This window comes from Cyanistes caeruleus, chromosome 1 (genome assembly GCF_971803275.1).
Source record: "Cyanistes caeruleus chromosome 1, bCyaCae1.hap1.1, whole genome shotgun sequence".
Classification (NCBI taxonomy): domain Eukaryota; kingdom Metazoa; phylum Chordata; class Aves; order Passeriformes; family Paridae; genus Cyanistes; species Cyanistes caeruleus.
In genome coordinates this window covers 38,454,479-38,473,866 of record NC_141701.1, presented here as the reverse complement: position 1 = coordinate 38,473,866, position 19,388 = coordinate 38,454,479, and the positions used below count along the sequence as shown (strand labels likewise).

The 19,388-nt window shown below is 39.4% G+C and overlaps 1 long non-coding RNA gene across 2 annotated transcripts; it reads right to left on the bottom strand.

The window, feature by feature from the left end:
* Positions 1–2,759: 2,759 nt before the first annotated feature.
* On the bottom strand, positions 2,760–19,091 carry LOC111924759 (uncharacterized). 2 transcript variants are annotated; one of them, XR_015279144.1, is made up of 5 exons: positions 19,019–19,091; positions 14,886–15,003; positions 4,975–5,086; positions 3,066–3,156; positions 2,760–2,868 (listed from the first exon to the last, which is right to left on the bottom strand). It is a non-coding gene; the product is annotated as an uncharacterized LOC111924759 (long non-coding RNA). The 2 variants fall into 2 exon arrangements; XR_002861848.2 differs by lacking the exons at positions 14,886–15,003; positions 19,019–19,091 and adding an exon at positions 14,720–14,753.
* Positions 19,092–19,388: the final 297 nt, after the last annotated feature.

The following is a 19,388-nucleotide window of genomic DNA, read 5'->3' as shown; positions in this document are numbered from 1 at the left end:
TAAACACAGCTTTTCCAAATGAAAGCACCCATCTCACTAGCTGGTGACAAAAGTTAGTACCTGATTTTTTAATTTCTACATTTTCACCATTTTGCTGAGCATTGCAAATATCTTGAAAGAACAAACACGGGCTTGGTCTACTCATTGCAACTCTAGGACTGACAAAAGGAAAAAACATTCAGGGAAACAAAGACTAGAGGGACCAAAAGATGGGAACAGAAAAGTCAGGCTAGAGCTAGAAAGTATGTCAGGCAAAAGATGGAACCTACATCTCCTTGCAACATAACCTGATGGACTTAGGTTCCCATGGGATCACTCACATCTGTGACAGTGTCTTCTCTTCTTCTCCTTTGTGGGGTGTTTTTCATTCCTACTCATTTATCCCTGCCTGCATAAGGATATAACACCTTCTAATCCTTTTGTGAGAGCTCAAAGACTCCTCTTTTTGGTAGTGTTTCTAAATATTGAATTTTGAACTAATGGCAGCCTGGAAGGATGTTACCAGGCATCAGTATTGTGTTGAAGGGTAATTCTTGCAGGAATTTGCAGTGACTTTAGTTCACTTCATGCAAGCAAACTGTTTAATAAGAAAAGCCATGTCAGAGCTTATTAAGCAATGTTTACATGGAGTTCAGGACAAATAGCATAAGTCCCACTTCTCAGTACAAAAATATGTATCACTTACGTAGATTCACCCCAGTTTGACTTTATAAATTGTTAATAAATAGTGCCAAGGCCTACCAAAATACTAAGCCAGCTTAATGATAAACTAAAAGCTTTCCATTTCCTTGCCTTGAAATAACAACTCCCATGTGTTTTATACAGTTATTACCTTCGGGGAATTTAGACTTTCATGAGTGCTCTGGCTATTTACTTTATTTGCTAATGGAGTTAGCTAGGCTGTAATGTGAGGAAAGTTGAAAGGGCAAAAACTGGTTTGTGTTTAGAAGTGCCTAGCAATTTGCAAAGGAAATAATAAAAGTAAATTAAAAAAAATATATATCCAAAGTAGTCTGTTACTTCTAATAATGCAGGGAGATGCATTCCCTCTATTTTAGCTGTCAGCCTTAACAGGTCAGAGAAAATTTTTAGCTGAGCAGCCCAGTTTGCTGAGTGTAATTGTTTAAATTCCCCCTAGGGCAAGGCAGGTATGTCTACAAACCTGCAAAGTCACCTTGGCCAGTTTGTTGTTTCCCTTGTTTATTCAGACAGTTTTCTGGTCCTGGGAAGACAGCCCCCCAGAGCTGGTGACAGACCCCCACAGGGGCTCATCCTGGAGGTGCAGGCATGAGGGGCCGGAGCCTGTGTGCTGAACCTCTGTGCTGCTGAGGTTCTGGCAGCTGGGAAGGTAAAACACAGAAGCAGGCTGTGAACCCAGGAGATCACTCAGAGAGTTCCTGGGGGAGACTGACCCCATAATTACAGGCCTGGAGGACTGGGAAGAAGACCCTGGCTTTGCTAGCTTGAACAATACACCTTTCATATTAAATCTCCCTAGGATAAAATCTACAAGAAGCCCCGTGAGGAGGGAGCAAAGCAAGCCCTACATGACTGATTGAAGCATTTCTCACAGCTGGTCTGATATCCCAGGGGGATGCTTGTGTGAACTGGACTTTGATGCATCTATTAACATTTCCTTCCTTTCGTCTTGGCGGGATGACAGAGACTCGTTAGATTTTGGACAGAGGCAGGCTCACTCTGGGCTCAAAGCTAACTCAAGACCTCTCTCAGGCCCCTCCATGGGCTGCCTCAGAGCCTTGGGAGTGTGTAACACACCATGGAGCCCCACAGCTCATAAACCCCATCCTTGGGATTTACAGCTCTGGCCCAGCACTATGCTGATGTCTTTATGGAACTTCCCTTTCTCCCCCTCTCTCCTCCATCTCAAATGCCTGCCCTTGATGTACAACATCAGCACACTCCTGCACGCTGTACTGATAGTATTTCACTTGTGTGAGAGAAAAACAGCAATCTGCCTTATTTTGTTAGTGGCATTACCAGCACCCTAGATGCCATCCAAGGGCAGAGGCTGAGTCTTAGTGCAGAATTACGGATATTCATTATTTTAAAAGCCCTGTTACAATCCCATCTGCTGTTTATTTGCTGCAGCATTGTCAGGTTTCAAACTGTAGGAGAGGAAAATAGAAACTAGTGCAACAAATGAGGCTGTATTCATTACTGAATGGCTGAATTTCATTATTGCAGAGTTTTTTTAATGGGTTTAACAAGGACTTTTTAGATATTATTTTCAAATCATCTATTTAAACAGGCGCAAGATGCTAGATATCAAATGAAGCAAGCATCTAAATCCTCAGAAAAAAAACCCTGATAAAATAGCTCACTTACTTTTGCTGTTTTGCTTCTGCTGCCAGCACTTGAAGAGTTCCATGCAGCAAGTTGTACAATTAAAATTAGTGTATGAGCTAGAAAGAACGACTCATCTGAGAGAGCTCATACAAGTACCAGTCCTGTTTCTGTCTTCTGATAGACCTGAGCTTGCAGGGCAGCTCTGGAACATGTCTGTCCCTGTAGTCATTCAAACATTGTCAGGAAGATGCTGGCAGCAGGAAACAGGCCAGTCTGGCAAACATCACCATTTTCCAGCATAACTGAAATGGAAGAACTCAGAAATAAGGGAAAGTGATTTGTCTTTCCAGACCAAAAAAAAAAAAATGCACAACTTTAAACAAAGTGAGTAAAAAATGCACTGTCATCATTTATTTACTTTAAATCCTCCAGAGGCCACGGCAGTGACCTGAGTGGACAGGAGTTTATTTAATATTGGAGTGAATAATTCTCTTCAATTGCCTTCAGCATAAGGGATTGGGGTTGCAGGAAAAGATGTGGATGTGGCCAGCCTGTAAGAACCTAGAAGTGAATGGGAATATGGACTGTAAACCAAAACATGTTAATCTTGAAAATCTTTAAAAACCCCAATCAGAGGAAACTAGAAGAGCTGTCTGAATGCTGGGAACAAGCTGGGGTGTAGCTGGAGCAACAAAGCTCTGTTCCCCTACTCTCCCATCTGCTAGCGACCTTTCCCGCTTGCAGGACTGTGAACCCACCTAATGAGGAGGTTCAGTGCACGCTGTGGGCTCCAACAGAACACGGCTGAATTTCCCTTCTACTGCTTCTCCGCTGTTGCTGTGCAGTGACCTGTGGAGTTAATAAACTTTTATGCCCATTATTGTTCCTCATTACAATAGACATTATCAGTGTCCTCCCCCTCCTCTTCAGAAGATTCAACCACTTTATCTCAGCAATACATTAGTAAAATAGCACAATAACCGAGACACTTTATATATTCAACTGTCTAAAAGACAGACTAAAATGCAGACTACTTGCCTGTTTCTAAAGGCTTGAGTAAAAAGTTAAATACAGATGCTGTGCAGGGCTCACAAGTTGTGTAATTATTTCCACAAGCTGTTTTCTCTTGTAAGTAAAAACTTTAATTCTTTCTTTTTTCCTCACCACCCTCCTCAGAGGGCAAGAATTCTCATAAACGCAACCTTCAAATAATCATGTTTTTACTACCAGTATATAATTTAATTTAAAAGGAAAGGAGGGGGAAGTTTACAGGGTTCTTATTATCCAACTGTTACATTTCATGATTAAATTCATTAAAGCAATAATTCAGAGCAAAGGGGTGGTGCTGAGGGCAGGAAAGTTTACAGTGCAAATACTTAGTGAGCCATGCTGTATAGCCAGGCCTCTTATCTTGTGAAAATGATTTATTGAAAACAACTTGATTACATTTTCAGCCCTACTACTGCTGGGTGATTAGATGAGAGCCCTTTGTTGTTATGGCTGTCTACTTTAACTAAACTTAACTCCATCTGCTTTTCATTTAGCAACCACCAGATCTCTCTGGCAGGCAGCTGCCAGGTAAAGAGCAATTTGGAGACTGATGCTGCTGGGGGTTTGCAGCCCTCAGTTTGGTTCCCTGACCTCCCACAGGCTTCCTGCCAGAAAGTCTGACATCCCTTAATCCCTCAGCAAGGTCCCTTGAAATAGCTCCTCCATCTTTGTTTATTTAGACTAAAAATTTCTCAGGCAGGATCTCTTTTACTAGACTGAAACTGCTGCATGTTCAGGCACTAATGGAGTGCAAATACTGCAGACAGGAAGATTCGGTATCATTATGTTTATGTCGTCTGATAGTGCAGTTGAAAACAGCACTAGGGTTGGGCCTGAAGGACCTGAGCATCTCTTAGGTTTCACCACTATTGTAAGGAGAAAAAAAAAATAATCTAACATCTTGTGATTTATCTGACTTCAGCTTGTGCCAGGCTCTTTACAGCAAGGACTTCAGAACGTGCAATTGTGTTTGGAAATGGCATGTGTGCAGGAAATGAGGACAACTTTTTTTGACCACTTTCCAATGCATGAATGATTGCTGCCTCTGCATTCTCGTGTGCACATATGTAATTTCATTTAATTTTTATGCTTTCCCAATAGCAAGGAAAATGTTGTAAGACCCTTTGGACCTAACGCTGCTATCAGAAGCACTGACATACATCCTGTGGGATACCCATAGTGTGCTTGCTGATATGTCTGAATATGAAATCTTCCATATCAGATCTGCAAATGGGTGTATATGTGCACCACAGATGGGGGAGCTCTTCTGCAGGGGGGGAGAAACTCCCTAACTGGTTATCTTGAGTGTTTCAGTATTTGCATTTGACATGGAGGAGACTATAAGAGCGCCCTTGGCATTGAAAGGGGCTCAGAGTCAAACGTGAATGTTTCCTGTGAGGTACACAGCAAATAACAGAGACAGACAAGGGACCTAAAGCTAAACTAAGCAGAGAATTTTCTTCTTATAAATTTCTGTACTTTATTCTGAGATAGGGACATACTTACCACTGCTGTTTAGACCTCAGATCCAAATTGAAGGCCTAGATTTATTTTTTGTTTCAAAGAGAGAAAATATTTCCCACCACTTCAAAAGGGAAGGAGAGGGTTTTTGCCCACCTTTAGGATAAGTACTCCTCTTGCATAGAACCCCAGCAATCCATGCTGCCTCCCCTGGCAATAGTCTTAATTCCCAGGATGGGTCTGCATCCTCAGGTGCACTCTCAGCTCTCTGCTCACAAGTAATAAGAAAAAATATTCACTACAGAGGAAAGAGCAATCTTTTGGCTTATGAATTAGAGGTATCACCTGAAGCTGAGGAAAGATGGATTCTAGTCCTTCCCCTGAATGATTAACATAACATGATATAACTGTGCAATGGGGATGGGTAGCACATAATTTACACTTCAGAGCAGTTTCTCAGCAGGCAGGTGGTGGGAGATTAATCTTTCAGCTTTATCCCAAGAGCCTGACTCAGGAAACCTGCTATAATAGGGATTTTATACTTTGTTCCCTTTTGAGAGGTAGATCAGGAAGGTTCCCATCTCTCTTTATCCCTGGAGGCTGCATGTTGCTCATCCAGTTCCTTCCTTCAGTTACCAGAGCTCATCCCTCCCCTGTCTAGGAAGTGTTATTCTATAGCCTGTCTTATAGAGAGCCACAGGGAGTGAAGGTTGCAAATGTTAGCTAAACAAATCAAATTACTGGCTTGTATGTCCAGCCTAAGTGAAGAGAGGGTTACATGTGCATTCAGGGAAGCTATTAAAAGTGAAGTTTTTGTGGCTAAATAAAAGGAAATGTGTGCTTGGGAAAGTGATTTCCCTGTTTAGTCTGTTTTCAACTGGCTCCCTAAGGTTTCTGGTTTCATCCAGGGCTATATCCTCAGGCCAGGATATTAAAGTTTCTGGAGACAGTGAGAAAAGATGGAAACACACAGGCCCTGCAAATGTCCTTAAAATTAACTAAAAAATGTGCTACAGTGCAGGATAGACAAGAAACCCTTCCTGACCAGAGCAATTCATGTCTCAGTTTCCTTCTTTTCCACCAACATGTACTGTTGTTTTTTTAAAAGATTGTTACAGCTACTTTACCTAAAAAATGTAACATACATGATTGTATCATGCATATTTTTGGTGTGTTCAGACAACATATTGAATTTTTACAATAGCAGCTATGAAGTATCATTCATAAAATAAAAAGAGCCAGAGTTTTTGTGACTTGCTTGCTGTAATCCTGAGACAAAAAGACATAAAACCATATTGGGCTCAGATCCTGTTCTGGATTATTCTTCTTCTACTCATGACTGCAGAAACTGCAATGGGACCTAAGTGACTGTTCTCATCTCACAAAATATTGCCTCTGTTGCTTGAAAGCCCTCCAATAGGTATAAGAGGAAATTAGGAAGGGAAAGTAACTGGCTGTGGTATATGGGCTGAGATATATCACATCTGCCTTGTTTAATCTCTAAAAATTAAAAAAAAAAATAAAAAAAGGAAGGCTTTCTGAATAAGATGAAACTGTTTCACAATTTTTCTATTTAGCATTTTCCCCACTCCTATGTGGTAAGTGTGTTTCTCTCACCTCAGCCATGCAGAGGTGGCTGTAGATGATGTTCCATTCTTCAGGTGGTAAAGGCTCAGGATCTCCAGAGCCATTCCTTATTTTACCTGAAGTGACAATCTGGACTTCATTTAGCTGCTGCACATTGTATTGACGATAAGGAGATCACCTCAACTGCCCACTGAATTCACTTTTGGCAGGGTAATGAGCAAGGTCAGCATAGAACAGTTTAGGTTTGAAGGGGTTTTTAAGATCTCCTAGTTAGAATCATAGAATTACAGAATATTCTGAGTTGGAATGTAGCTACAAGGATCATGGACATGCATCTCCAGGCCCTGCACAGGACATCCTCCAGTCACACCATGTACCTGAGAGTGTTGCCCAAACTCTTCTTGAACTCTGTCAGGCTTGGAACTGTGACCACTTCCCTGGTGTGCCTGTTCCAGTGCCCAAACTCCCTCCAAATGAAGAATCTTTCCTGAATATCTGATTTAAAGCTACCCTGACATAGCTCCAAGCCTTTCTCTTGAGTCCTGACACTGATTACCAGAGAGAAAAGATCCTGCCCCTCTGCTTCCCTTCATCAGGAAACTGTAGTCTGCACTGAAGTCTCTGCATCTCCTCCAAGCTGAACAAGTGACCTCAGCCATTCCTCATAAGGTTTCCCCTCAAGGCTCTTCACTGTTTTTGTAGCCCTCTTCTGGACACTATAGCTTTGTAACGCTATTAGAGAATAATCTTACAACCTTCTAATACTGTGATGCCTAAAGCTGCACCCAGCACTTGAGGTGAGGCTGCCCCAGTGCAGAGGAGAGCAGGAGAGTCACTTCTCTTGCCTGGCTGGCACTGCTGTGACTGATGAACCCCAGGACATGGTTGATCTTCCTGGCTGCCAGGGCACACTTCTGACCCTCCCATGGGCTGGGACACCATCCACTAGACCAGGTTACTCTGGGCCCTACTCAACCTGGCCCTGAATACTTGCAAAAGTTGGGCATTCAAAACTTTTCTGGGCCACCTGTTCCACTGTCCCACTGCTCTTATGGCAGTGATGTGAGATGCCCATGGGTTTGCCAAGGAAACTATGGCTGAGACTACTCTCACTTTACTGTCAGTCATTCTGAAGATGAGGTAACTTGACATGGTTAGAAATAACTTAATGTTAATGCTTAAACCACAATTAATGTGATTTATTTTAATAAGGATTTATTTTAAGAATAAATAATCAAGAACACCCCATTTGAGCTCATTTGTGACAAGTCCTGCATGGATCTCCTGCATTGTCTGCATTGCAAATTAATAAATTTTAATTCTATCATTATATACTGCCCACTCACAGTTAGAAGAATCATTTGTTTCTGATGTTCACAGCAAGCTGTGAAGATAGGAGAAAAGGGGAAAAGAAAAGTCTATTCTCAAACTGTGGTGCAGAACAGGAAAGTTTGATGAAAAAGAACCTCAAAATCTCCATGTGATGCTAGTAAAATCAGTTCTAATATGTGGAGGAAAGATACATCAACATAAGGCTTCTTGTTTTCCAACAATAAATCTTTCATATATACATAGGAAAAACAAGGCCTATCAGAAAGGTGCCAAAATCTTGTTCTGCATTTAAGCATTTCTTTGCTGATATTTTTCTGAAATAATGTTAAAACATCTGAGCATTGACAGCTTCCCAGGCATCAGTCTAGAAATAACATTATGAAAGGTGACTAGAGCAACTGACACTAGAGGAAAAAGAGGTAAAGTCTTTGACTTGAATAAGAAAGGAGCACTTCTGTTCTATATGAAGCACTCCATCTCATCCATCATATGTCAAACTTTATCCTTGCCCAACTGAAAAATCAGGGAAGCAGTTGTGGAATTGCTAACAGTTGAAGGGATAGTGAGACTCCTCTTTGTAGAATTCTTTCTAATTCCCTTGAGGCAATTCCCAGGTATTTCCCTGTTGCTTCCTAATGCCTCAGCCGCCTCTGGTTTCTCTAGAGTGCTTGGAATTCCATCCCCTTCCCCTGCTAAATTTGTTTTTAAGCTCTGTTTATGAGTTGAGCCATCTAATTTCCCACAGAACTCCCAGGAAAATATATCACCAAAAGGTGACAAAAATCATTCTCAGATTCAGATCTCTCAATTACCAGGAATCCCTGGCAGTGCTTGACCCTTCTAACATAGCATCACCTGTGGATCAGATATGGGATTCTGGAGAGAGAAAAATGTGTAGAAAGAACTTGTTGTGAACAATTATGAAACTATTTGCCCAAAAGAAAACTTTCTTCCCTGCTCCCAAATTTCTAGTTGCATTTGGCAGGAGTTAGTTCAGGCTGCATGACCCAACCTCTTCCACGGTGACTCAGCGTTTCATTGCCTGCAGTTCTTTGCAAAGCAGCCATAAGGTGAAGTCTGTTTCCTTTTCTGTAGAAATAGGGACAGCAGATGGCTTGTGGAAGAAACTAAGCTATATTTCAGGTCCTCCTGGGGCTTATTTAACTCAACCTTCCACATAAATAGTCAGATTGTGCTTACTTGCTGATGAAGAAAAGTCTATTTTCAAGTTCTTTTATTTTCAGAAGACATAAATGTCAGCAGAGGTTGACATAATGCTCAAGCAGTTTTAGTAAATGAGTAAAAATTAAATTTAAATTGCAGAGGGAGGATAATAATATCATCACTTCTATTGTGAAAACCTAAAATAAGGACAGAAAACCTATTTCACAAACTTTCTGAGTTTTTACAATAACAATTCTTAGTCTGCCATATGCAGATCTGAGCTAGTAATGAGTATTCAGACCTTTAGTTTCAGGCTCTCTGATCAATTTTTTTCAGTCTTTGTGTGGCTGACACATTTTTAAATTAATTTGCTTTGACATTTCTAAGATTTATTTCCAAAAAAATTATCTATACACTTTATATATCTTCCTAATGGTAAACTAAGTTTGTTGAAATATCAGAAATTTGTCATTTCAGTGTCTGCTTGTAGTCTATAAATAAGGCACAAGAAATACCCCATCATTTGCAATGCAAGCTGATACAAATTATGCATTTTCTTAATCAATAAACTAGGCTTATAAATACTTTTATCTGATGCTCACGTTACAAATTTATCTGACGCAGGGCTGTCAAGTTAAATTATCTTCCAAAAGTTCATTCAAAGACATGAATAAACAAACATCCCAAAAGAGATGAGGATTTCTGAAAAAGTTCTACCTCCTATCATTTAAGAAATGTGTACATCATGTCACTGAAACATTGAAATTTAACTGAAAGATCTTGTAAGCTGGGATTCAGAAGGGTTTTCTTGTTTCCTATTTCTACTACACCTTTTCACTTTTTAATGAACTTTTAAAAATGTTTCCTAACAGATACAGAGCTATGAAGTCCATAACATGGAATGACAACCTAATCAAATAACATGGAATAACATAATTGAAAAAGGAGGTAAAAATAGGGAGTTCTGAGAATAACAGAACCTGCAGAAAAAAAAAAACAAACCCAAGCCCCCATGTTATATAACCTGAGTTAAAAGTCTGTCCTAAGACAATTGAAGTGACCTGAGGGCATCCAGAGCTGCTCTCCACCCTGCTGCTGCAGTTGGATGCATGTGGGGTTTATGGCTATGTTCTGGGGAGCACTTACTGACTTATTCAACAGCAATCTCAAGAACACTCGTGTAACATCTGTACTGGAACAGCCTCCACACCCCAAGTAACTCTCATCCTTGCTAGAAAAAAAGATCACTGACACCATTCCTCCTGCCCTGGGTTCTTGGGTCTTGAGTAACAAACTAACAAGACATCACTCGGTGCCAGATTTTAGTTCATAATATAACCCTGGTAGAGCAGTGTTGTTAATCAGGACACAAGCTTTGAGAAATGCTTTATTAGATTGTTAGCTCACTGCTAATTCTATTTACATGGCACTTCTTTCTATTGCTAAATTAAATATACCCTTAATGGATGGGACAACATCCCAGAAAGAAAATGTTTCTTTATAGTTGTTGGGAGAGATTTCAGACTTCATTTTGTTTCTGGGGAAAAAGATGCTAGATAAATTGGTGCTGCTCTGTTTGGCCTCTGGGGATATAATGTCCTCCAATAAGTAATATGGGACCTAGATAACTGCAAACACTCTTCTGAAGAGAAAATACAGAAGTATTATGTTATGAATCAAAGACAAGAGTCTGAAAGAGAAAGGTGCTTTCGGCTTGAGAAAATTGAAAGGAGAGCAAGATACCAAAGAAAACACTATCTAGGAATGGACAGCAGAGCTTAATGAAAAAATACTGTGTTCAAACAGTCCTGCCTGGAAACTAAAGAGAAGTGTAAATACAAAGAGGGAGAAGAGGCCTTTAAAGTGGTCATTGGAGAAAATATCTGAGAAAAGGTTTTGAAGCTGAAAAAGAAATATTTTAGAAAGTGAATTTATCAGAGGACATGGTAACCTACAGGCCTCTTGAGATGTTTTTATCTTGAGATTTCTGCTTGAGTTCTTTCCCTGATAAATCTCACCTTTCGCAAGAAGTCATGGCAAGAAAATACTTCTACAGAGGAAGTGAGAGGAGCATGGCATGGTGGCACTGGGGTGAAAGCCAGGGAGACTGTTCTAAGGAGGCTGCCTGAAACTGAGAAAGACAGGCTCTTCAGAGAATCCAGTCTCCTGTTTCTACCCCCAGTGGTTATCGCTAGGTGAATCCCCAACATATTTCAGCCCTCATCAGTATTCCCATCCCAGAGCTCTTGGATGTCTTCAAATGTGCTCTTTTGCCCTCTCTATTAATGTCTAAAGGGAGTTTCAGTATAACTTTTGTCAATTGTTGGTGTGACAGTCAGTTCTTTGGCTTCTGGGAGCAGGTGGTTTCTTCAGAGCTGTCAACAAGCTTTTAGGAGAATTTCCACACCTGTTATTTATCATTTCTGAAGCCACATGTATCTCGTCCCCCGAGGAGAGGCTGTATACACTTAGGTTTTAAGTTGTATTTAAAAATTAATATGCAACTTGATACTTATAAGAGCAAGAACTTTTCTTGCTGCTGTATGAGTGTTCCTTACATAGGTATGATCACCTCTTTTCAGGAAAAATCATCCCATTTACCTGAGGGATATTTCCCATGTGACAGCTTTATAAAAGAAAGAAAGTTAAAGAACACCTTATTTCTGGGAAACAGTGAGTCACGGTGGTGACAAAGAGAAATATGATTTATGTCACATTTTCAGGTGGTTCAGTTCCTCAAATATCATAGATAATGACTCACCAATTCTGATTCTTTACAATTTCCAAGTGTCTCTAATGCTTTGTTCTAACAGCTGTGATGGCTGACAGCTTTAGGAGTCTAACTACAAAATAGCAAAGCCTTAAAAGCATGCACTGAAGAGCTCTACAGTGAGCACAGGCCCCTTGCCTTTGCAAGCAACTTCACAAACAAAATTACTGACATTTTGGCCTAGACATCTGAAGTGTGCCTTGCAGTTTGGACCACAAAGTAAAGTGATCTGAGGAAGAGAGTGAAAAACTGACTGAGAAGTGGAAATTGAAAACAGAAGCTGTATGTGCATTAGGAAAGGCAGTCATCCTAGCTTTTACAAGCAGGGCAAACTTTTGCTGGAGATGGGTACTATTCACTTTTTTTATTACCTCACAAGAATTATTTTAAACTGCTCGCTGATGTTTTAGGAGGCAGGAGAGGTCTCCACAGCACCTGGTTTTCCATTCTCATTTCCTCTTTGCTCCAGGCTTTTTATGGAATGATCCTTTTGCCCTATAAACTTGCAGTGAATCTAAATATAAAATGAACCAGGCAGAATGCAACATTCAGCCCCCCTTGACTAGTCACTGCTGAGAACTTCCTTCTGTGCTCAAAGATTTAATAGCAGAGCTATTGCTCATATAGAAACTACAACAATAGGAATCATGGCAATAGCAATCTCATTGCTAACTTCATTTTTGTGACTGTATGGATGAACCCCTATCTTGCAGCACTCACAGTTCCAGCAATAATGAGGCTATTCCTTCTGAGTGTATAGAATATATTTTATGAAGCATTTCCTTTCCTTTTTTTATCCTTGTGTGGAATTGTGCTCTCATTCGCAGTATTTAGCAATTCATAAGTCTAGCGTTTCTCTGTAAAATTGTGTTTCCATATATTTAAATCACAATTTTATCATCTACTTACATTGTCTTTTAATATCTAGTCTTGTGGACTCTTTTATTACAGATTATCAATTTTCCTGTCATCTTCCCAACCCTGAATTTCAGAATTTCAGTAGGCATTGTGGCTTCAGTTAGGATGTTCAACTTGGAAATGGCCCCTTTTCCATATGCAGCAGTCCTAGCTCCTCAGTTTCCAGCTACACGCATTCTGATTCCCTTCTCTGCTTTCACATAGTGCATTTATTCATGTCCACATTTGGTTTTGCTTTCATCTTTATTCCTCTGACATTTTCATCCTCTTTTGCAAGGTTTGCCCGTCAAGCCACCCTGGTGTCCTAGCACACACCCGTGGAGGACCCTGCAGTACAGAGGAGCTGATTCCTCCCTCTCTTCACTGCAAAAAGCATTAGCATGGCAAAATATTGCAGTGCAGGAGAGTGTGTAATCACATTCCTTTACAGCATTGTCCCTCACCTTATTTTTCTCCAAGGAAATGAAGCAATTTGAAGAGTTTTCCAAGGACTGCACTTCTGCAGTTCTGAGGAATGGCTTCCCAGAGAGCTGGGTGAGGGATGAGTGGGATGCCACTCATGGGTTGTGTGTGGATGGAGCCCACTCACTGCCAGAGGGTGCTCCTGCCAGTTACTTGTTAAAGATCTTTCAGTACCTAACGAGCAGATGTAAACTGAGGGGCTTAGAAAATGATGCTTTGCTGAATTCAAAGGGTTTCCAACAAGCCGTAGTGTGTCAGTCAGCTAGGCTGATCACCTGTATCACACACCACATACTACTCTACTTCTACTGGATCCAATGGATTTGTGTTTTGATAGCACATCTTCAAAGAAAATTGGGCTGCTTTGATTTAAGAATGAGGAGAGTTTAGGAGATTATGTATTTTCTAAGCAGTTTACTTTAGGAAATAATCTTTTGGAATGTTACTGTGTTTAGTACTCTGTTTCCTTTTCGAATTTATCTGATTCAATTTCTTAGATTTCCTTACCCCTATCTCACTAAATAAAAGGCTATGTACTTCCCCCTGTTTTCTCCTTGTGAAGACATTATAGTCTGTAATCAAATCACTCCTCAATCTTCTCTTTTAATAAGCTAACCAGATTTAAGCATTAAGCTTTTAACAGCAAGGTGTTTTCTCCAGAAAATAGAATAAGTACTGTGGTTATCATCGGAGCTCTCATGAGACTTCTAAACCCCACTATAAATGCAGCCACCAAAATCGCATGCTGTATTTCAGTATTAGCCTCACCTGTGTTTCACACAGGGATAAAATTACTTTTACTTCATGGATTACAGGGTCCAAACAGTGCTTTTTCACTAATACATGTCACTCAGAAGCATTAATTAGGTTGATTCCCCTGCTGTGAATTTTAATTCCTTACAGAGCCTTTGCTTTCCAGGGTGCAGTCCTGTATTCTGTTGGTATATCCCATCTATTAAGAGAGCTTTTGTTGTGTAGCTTCCCTGTCTGCATTAATGTTTACCAGTGTCTCAAAGCCCCTACATTTTACCAGAAGAACTTTTTTCCCTTACTTTGTAATTTCCATTCTTAAACATCATAAGGGAGTAATGGGGCCCCACACAAATCCTTCATGAAAGGTTTCCTAGACTGATGACATGAATAACATGATTTCTTTTTCATATACTACTGAGAAGTTCTTGTTGAGTAACTTGCTCTGGTTTGTAGCTTACAGTACGTTCCAATGGTTTTGTTACTGAACCATAAGTGATCTGTGAATTCTCAATGTCCTATATTCCCTGTATTACTAATAATTCTGAGGCAAACAAGGGTGTGTTGAAGGCTCCACATAACATCATTCTGCCTATCTACCCTCTCTGTCTTTCCTAATAATGTTACATTTCACTTTTGAACATAGAGTTTTTCCCAAGGTTTTAGTACTGTGGCTTAATGGTGTCAGTGCTTTTCCCAGAGAAGGTAAATTTTCTGCTAATCTTACACATCTCATATCTCCATATCCCTGCAACTCATTGTGCACTCAATTAGACGGGTGTTTTTTTGCTTAATTTATTATTAGAACCCTTCCTTCCATCTCTTACATGTCTGAGAGATTTCTTCTGAATAAAATGGCCCCTTTTCCCAACAGAACAAGGCACATCTCTGTTGGTAGCCACTTGTCATTTATCTTACCTTACCCACGAGCTGAGAAGGAGCAGAGAGGCAGCACCCACCTGGTCTGTCTTCCAAAGCCCATTACACCCCACAGAGTCCCTTGTGACATCCCATCTTTGGTACAGACAATGACACATGACTATTTTCCCATCCATTTCAGATTGTTGTGCCAGGGAAAACTCACCATCCGGGCAATGAAGGACCTTGTCTGCATTGTATTCACGACTAGATGCTGATTTTTGATTATCTCAAAATGTCAGGAAGGATCATTGATGGTGGCTTCTTGCATACTGAAAAGTTTCCTATAATTTATAAATTAATATATGTTATAAATTTTATATGTTTATAAATTAATATAATTTCCTTTATATATATTAATAAATATTAATTCTATAAATATATTGTATAAATTTATATAAATTAATGATTTTATGTTTATAAATTAATAAATGTTATATTTTTAATTAATATATATTTTAATTTTAAAAAAGATCAACAAAAAGCATAGCACAACCCCTAACAAGAGAGACCTGTGTAAAATTGAAATGAGCCTTAGAAGGAAAGCAGCAGACAGCTGTGCCTGTTTGGGCTATCAACATCACATGAAATATATACTCAATAAAGTATGCCTTACTATGATGCTATTAAATATACATTTATTTATCATGCACAGCCTTCTCCCAAACAATTTATTTCCTCTTGTTAATAAAAAGTTTTGGAGAATCTTGAAATGGTTGATATCTAAAATGAGATAGGAAACCTGGTGCCAACTGCTTTTGTGTTTCCAAAGGGGAAACGTGTCCCACATCATTCTTGCTTAATATTTAGTATAAATGAAATTTAAGGAAGAGGAGTAAAAAAGAACTATGAACTATTCTTTCTTTAAAAGCAAGGTGTTTGCATTTTATTTTTGTAACTACGAGGACCATTTTTTTAAGAAACAGAGTTTTTGCTTCCATTTTTCTGCAGGAGAGTAATTTCTAGACTGTTAATGTAATTTTATAATTTTCATGGTTTTCAGTTTTTCTAGTATATACAAGGACATATGTTCTCACTTAGGTACTTCAAGGATTTAATATATTTACATGGAAATTAATGTATCAAGCCTTGATGAGACACAGTATGCAAATTTCCCCTTTTTGTTAATTAACTAAATAATTTCAGCCATTTTACATCACTGGAAGGCCTTGAAAATAAGTTCTTTCTTACTGAGATCAGAAGAAATTTTGTTATTAATTTCAGCTGGTTTGCAACATGTACTGGTCTTCAGCCAAGTTGCACTTTTCCTTGCACACAAAGACTATTTATGAAAATAAAATTACTTCTTATACAGGAAAAGATTCTCCTATCTTTTTAATCAAATTCAGGCTAACACTTTTTTCAGTTTATCATAGGTGGATTTGTTTGGGCATCTCTTAATTATAAACTGCTTTCTTGAGATGTCAAAATAAATGAATTTATGAAATTATTTAAGCTCTAGGAACCTTATTATGTGTGGATAAAAATGTGCTGTAAAGTGACCTTTTTTAAGAACACTTGCTGTCTCGAAAAATCTCCTTGTATATAAATATTTAAACTGGGAACATACATTATTATTACCTTATGTCATGAGCTGCCAGGTAGTGGATCTATTTATATTTTAGTTTGCTTTAATTTCATTTTATTTATTTGCTTGTTGATTAAATTTCATATGAAAAATTCAAGAAAGTGCAGACAATAATAGTAAATATCAGTTATGTAGCCTCTCAGATGAGCCTGTTCAAGACAATTTCTCAGAACACATCTATTTTCTCCATGCCAAACAGTAATTTCTTTTAAATATTATGCTGCACATGAATAAATTACATTACTTCTCTCTAACAGAGCTGTAACTTCAAAGACAAAACCAAAAAGATTATGGGAGAAAATGGACTGGCAGTTCTAGATCATTTGTAAAAGGAATAAATGGAAATATATTTTAACTTTACATTACAAATGCATCTGCTACTGAAGTTCAACAACAAAACAGCAAACTCATAAATTAGATCTCTGAATTTTAATTCAGTTCTGACTCTGAAACACTGTCCTGACAATAGCATTAATATCCAAGGGATGTTGAACAGTATTTTCCTGTATAATTTCAGAACAAAGCTTTAAAAAACTACACAGACCATCAGATACTAAAACAGGAAAACCCAAAATGAGCTTTTCAAGGTCTGTTCTTGAGAGAGGAATACCTATAGATTCATGCCTTTATAGCCTTTTAAATGAAATGAAGAAAATTATATCTGAAAATAGTGCAAACATTTCAAAATACTGTACTGTTCACAGAAGATAGACATACAACCCAGCCATCCTGGTTTCCAGACATTTTCCTCATTTTATTAACCTTTTGGTAAGACTGCAGAAGTATGACATTAATGGGAATCAACTTCAATATGATTGTTTCACCTTCTAAACATGGCAGAGTGTTTTTTAAAACACTATGTCTCGGATACAGAATGTATGCATAAATTAATACATATGGGTTATAAAAGGATGTCTAAGCTCTTAATGAATGGAAAAATAAGCAGAAAAGGCAAGTGCAACAGTTTGGATCTGAAGTGGCTTGTTGTAGAGAGGCTGCCCCATTGTTCTGTCTCAACAGGAGTCACACCCTCAGCACAGTGGTTCCTGTTTCTACATCATGCTGTCATCAGCCCCTGACTGCCTACAACTTTATTCCCATTGTACACCTTGCCAAAGGTACAAACCCAAACTCAATATATTAGGCAGACTTTTTTTCACCCCTAAACTTTTCTTAAAGTATCAAATTACTAAGAACCTTTTCATACGGATGGACTGCCCTGATGGATCTTTATGAACATCTCAGATGCTTAAAAGGTTGGGGAGGTACTGACAACTGTCTGTCTAAGTCATAATGTTATGATAAAAAGCAGGTGAGTAGGATCAAAATATCAAAATATCAAAAAATTTGTTGTGAGTCCAGATTGAAAAGAAAATCTTCCCTTTGTTCTGTTGTAGGTTTTGTTTCAATAGCTATTTAAACTATTTTCTTGCAAGACTTAATCTAAAGTTCACAGACTCAAAAGTGGATTCATTTAAGATTACTTCCTAAGTTACTTTCCTGGAGGAAAATTCAGCTAGTTTAAATAGAATTTTTCTTAAGAGTTAAACAAGGAAGAGTTTCATACTCTTTCAGTGCTTGGAATAAATAAAATGGGCCTTACAGTATGGCAGTCATATGTCATTTCATACTCAGGAATGAGCATGAGTTCATTTACACAGAATCATAAGGTTGGAAGAGACCTTCAAGATCATGGAGTCCAAGCCAGCTCTAACACCTCAACTAAGCCATGGCACTGAGTGCCACATCCAGTCTTTATTTAAACATATCCAGGGATGGTGACTCCATCACCTCCCCAGGCAGACAATTCCAGTTCTTTACCACCCTTTCTGTGAAAAAATCTTTTTCCTAACATCCCCATATTTCCCTTGGTGCAACTTGAGTCTGTGACCCCTCGTTCTGTCAGCTGTTGCCTGGAGAGAGACCAACCCTCACCTGACTACAGACACCTTTCAGGGTGTTTCAGAGTGTGATCAGGTCACCCCTGAGTCTCCTTTTCTCCTGGCTAAACAACCCTGGCTCCCTCAGCGATTCCTCACAGGGATTGTGTTCCTTTGGCTACACACATTTTTACTAACTGCAGTTTTTGATCATGTAAAAACCATTACTAGCAAAAAACTCCAAAACCAACCAACCAACAAAAACACAACAAACAACAAACTAAAAACCCCAGTAGCAGGAGGAAACCTGCAACCCTGCCGGCACGGACAACCCTGCAAAGTGCTGTGCCACACCCTCTGCGATGTGTCACGCCCTCTGAGATGTGCCACACCCTCTGAGATGTGCCACACCCTCTGTGATGTGCCACGCCCTCTGAGATGTGCCACGCCCTCTGAGATGTGCCACACCCTCTGAGATGTGTCATGCCCTCTGAGATGTGCCACACCCTCTGTGATGTGCCATGCCCTCTGAGATGTGCCACACCCTCTGCGATGTGCCACGCCCTCTGAGATGTGCCACACTCTCTGCGATGTGCCACGCCCTCTGAGATGTGCCACACCCTCTGAGATGTGCCATGCCCTCTGAGATGTGCCACACCCTCTGTGATGTGCCACACCCTCTGAGATGTGCCACGCCCTCTGAGATATGCCACTCCCATTTTCCCTCTCCTGTTCACAGCGCTCTCTAGAGCCCTCTGTTAACCACCCTGCCACTCACCAGAGGAAAGCCTCACCCTATGCCAGAGTGGCTAATGAGTACGAGGAACTCACCTGCTCAGTGCTCTTTTAATCATCCATTTATAAACACTGCTTCTTAGAAGTATTGTGTTCTTTAAATATTTAAAAGATCCCTGAAACATATATATAAACGACATTAGTGTTATTAATTTCATCAGCCTTAAAAAATCTGCATCTTTCACAATTGGTTCTAGTATCTCATTTTTCTCCTGTTAATATATAATATATTTGCAAATTTCTGGGCTGAATTACATTACCAGGTCTAGTGGGCTATGAAGCACAATTATTGTTCATAGAATTCATGTTATGAGAGTAATGCAAAATCATTCTCCAGATAAATGCTTTTCTTTAAATGAATTCAACTATCTTTGAAATGTAGGGGTTTTTGCTGAAAAGGGAATTT